Source organism: Chinchilla lanigera, unplaced genomic scaffold (assembly GCF_000276665.1).
Source record: "Chinchilla lanigera isolate Chin_1 unplaced genomic scaffold, ChiLan1.0 scaffold00065, whole genome shotgun sequence".
Taxonomy (NCBI): domain Eukaryota; kingdom Metazoa; phylum Chordata; class Mammalia; order Rodentia; family Chinchillidae; genus Chinchilla; species Chinchilla lanigera.
In genome coordinates this window covers 4,644,378-4,648,066 of record NW_004955466.1, presented here as the reverse complement: position 1 = coordinate 4,648,066, position 3,689 = coordinate 4,644,378, and positions in this window count along the sequence as shown.

Sequence of the window (3,689 nt, the reverse complement as noted above, 5' to 3'; positions counted from 1 at the left end):
ACATGTAAATACTGCAATATCTCTCTGGTGTGAGAAACTGAAAATGCAAATAAGAACCAAAATGTACAATAGATATTGTAAAATAGGAAGAAAATGTTCAAAAAGAAAAGGGACCTATGGAGGAGGGAGGGGAGAAAGGAGGAAGGGAACAAAATGAGAATAAAAGGACAAAATGAAAACAGAGACAGCGTGGTGGCGCACGCCTGTAATCCCAGCCCTCCGGAGGCTGAGGAAGGAAGATCGTTGGGAGTTCGGGACCAACCTGGGCTACAAAGTGAGCTCAAGACCAGCCTGAACTGCATAGTGAAAGCCTGCCTCAAAAAGACAAAAAAAAAAAAAAAAAAAAAAAGGCAAAAAGAGACAATGAAATAAATATAAGCAGGAAGAGTCCAGAGGACAGTTGTGCTCATATCCATTCTCTGGTTCTTGCTGTATGAGGCTCTGCACCAACTTTGAACTCTTCTGGCAAGAAGGCCATCACAAGCTATGAGCCCTTCCACTTGTAGAACTATCAGCTAAATCAACCTCTTGTTTTAACAGCTACCCAGCCTTAGGTATTTCATTATAGCCTGTAGCGTGGATGAGTACCTGGAACCACTTGTCATCTTCCACTCTCTTGCCATGTAGTTAAAGTGAGGTTGACCTCTTCCCCCAGCTGCGGACGTGGGCGCACCACCAGGCCTGGCTAACTGAGATGGGAAAAAGTAAAGTTTGAGCCTTCCCCTTTTCCTCTGCCAGCCAGAGGGGTCATGAGCTCATTGGCAGCTGTCAGGCCGCTCTCCTCACTGCCCCCAGGAGGATCTAGGGCGACTGCCCCAGCATCTTCCTGCGCCCCCTGTGTGCGGTTGCCTTGGCAGCCACCCTCCAGGCCCCAGCTCACTACTGCAGCCCTTAAAGGAGCCGTGGCTCAGCCACAGCCGCAGTGGCTTCTGCCCCACTCTGGCTGCTCCACGCTGCTGGTGCTGCTCCTGCCCAAGGAGCTGCTAGAGGACCGTGCCTACCCGGGCAAAAGTCAGGGAGGGACTAAGGACCAGCGACAAACCTTCCATTGCCAATAGAACATGAGCTACATAGCTGTGTCTCCTGGAGGCTCCTTGAGATCAGCCACAGTTGTAATTTCAGCCCCGCCCTTTTCGAGGAAACACAGGAACTCTCAATCAAGTTGCCGTTTCTGCAGCTTGCAGAGCAGACACCATGATCGATGAGGCTGTTCCAGACATCATACTGCTCCGAGAGATATCTGCCTTGGACACAGCAGGCTTTAAACACAGACCTGTCCCAGATGACTCTGCCCTGAAGCCACTCCACCCTGTAATCTCCAGATCACTACTCTGAAAGCCCCCACATAGCTCTTTCTGCAAAATGCAGGGGACGGCATGCACGCAGGCCGCTCCTCTGTGTAAGCAGCGTTCTCTCACGCTTCTGGGTCAGTCCAGGAGAGTCCACCTGTGCTCCATGCCCTACAGGCCTCCAGGAAAGCCTCCTACTGCTTCCTCTCGATTTCTTATCTCTGGTGGAGTGGGCTGAGCAGGTTGGACTAAAAAGAGCTCGAAACACCAAGGGCTGTCAGCCCTGAAGCGCCCTAGAGAGTGGCAGAGCAGTGAAAAGCCCAGAGACCTGTGGAGACCTATGGAGACGTGTGGAGACCTGTGGAGACGTGTGGAAGAGCCCTAGAGAGACAGCTGAAGAGTTCCCCAAAAATGTGAAGGGGCCTGCAGGCCTCAGCTGTGAAGGAGCTGATAGGAGCAGTGGGTGGTACCAAGAGCTGTCACACTACGAGCCCAGAGGCACTGGCACACAAAGCTCGTAGCTGTAACACTAAGGGTTGAGAACCCCTGGCACACAGAGCCTGAAGCCAGTAAAGTCAGGGGAGCTGCACCTTCCAATTCGTGATTTCTGTCCAAATTGGGCAAAAGAACCCTCAGGCACTTGCTGACATCACTGCAGTTGTGGTGAGTAGTTCAGAAGTCAGTCCTTTGTCCAGAGTGGGTCCGTGAGAGGGAGCCTTGGGACTTCTGCTGAAAGAGGGTACTCTTTTTTTCCCATTAGAATTGCAAAGCTGAAAGGATATAAACCAAAGTCAGCGCTGGCTATCCTGGCTACCTCAGGGCCTGCCTGAGAATAAAGTCAATAGAAAGATCAAACAAATCCAAAAGTTAGAGACACACAGACTCCATGTTACCCTTGTTGAGCACCTGGAAGCAGTCATTCCTAAAGATGTAGAATTTTTATTTGTATGAGCTCACGCATCACCTTTTTAAAGATAGCTTGAGAACTTGGACTGGCTTTCTGTTCATGGCAGCGAAAGGGATTTTGACTAATGAATCTGCTTATTTTTTATTTTGGTGAAAAATTTGCAGTTTTTACATTGTGGCATCAAAATGAGCTCTGACATGTTTGACAACGTACTTTTGACAGCTCTGTTTATTTCTGACAAGGGCCTGCTGGGAAACTGCGCATTCATCCGCTTAGCTCTTACTTAGAGCCACTTAAATGCATATGAATGATCTGGTGATGGTGACGATGGTCAGGAGTGAGCTCTGTGAATATTATGGCAACCATGAGTAGGGAGACACAAGAGGGACAAAAGACCACTCAGGAGTCCAACCTAGTAATTCAAGTGAAAATAATCATTTTTATTAGGTGAAGCCCACAGAAATGGAAGGGAAAGACCATGCAGGGCTAGATCAATGATGGTGAATCTTTCTGAGACCAAGTCCCTAGACTGCAACCCAGTGCCCACCTACTTATCACACGGTGCCAATACTGCAATTCAGCCGAATGCTGAGGTTTTAGGTGAGAAGAAACCAACTCATACACTTGGCTTGTGTGCTGACAGATGGCTCTGTGTGCCCACTGAGGCATGCATGCCAGAGATTTGCCACCGTTGGGTTAGATGATCAGAGTTTGGCAAAAGGTTAAAAGGTAAATGAGCCAAAACACAGGGTGCTGTGGAAGCTCACTCCCCACCCACACCCACAGCTTTGTCAGTGGTTTGTTTCTTACCATCTTTCTCTTGCACGGTCTGCCCAGCCACATTCGCATTTGCTGTCACCTTTGGGATACTCTTATTCCAAGGGCTCCATAGTTCATTTCCTCACTTTCTCAGGCCTCTGCTTCCCTGGGGTATAGCACTTGCCTAACACGCACAAAGCCCTGCGTTCCAATGCCTCTCACCATGGAGAAAAGGCTTCCCTGGGCTCCTCATCTACTGTTGCATATCCTACCCTCAGAACTCTTTATCCCCAATTGATTTTTTTCCATTGCACTTAACCCCTGATCCGCTATGCATATATTTCTTTTTTGTCTTTGTTGACTAGAATGTAAGCTCCATAACAGCAGTGGTTTTTGTTCCCTGCTGAAACCCAAACACCCAGGACAAAACCTGGCACAGAAGAGGTACCTGGTGAATATGAATAAATAAACCTTAAGCAACTGGAACAGTGATGTGACATGGCCCCAAGCAGAAATGCTGAGAGACAACGGGACCAGCATTGGAGTTGTGGAGGAATGAGATGGGGGTCGGGTTAGAGACCAGGGGATTTAAGTGAAGATGTGTGCATGGCAGTGCACCTGAGGTTTTAAGAATTAGTCTCAGAAAGCCATGCTGCGGGGAGTGCCTACCCTTGGGCCGGGCCCTGGCCTCACAGGCGCCCAGGAGGAGGGCCCCTGGCACCCAGGAAGCCACG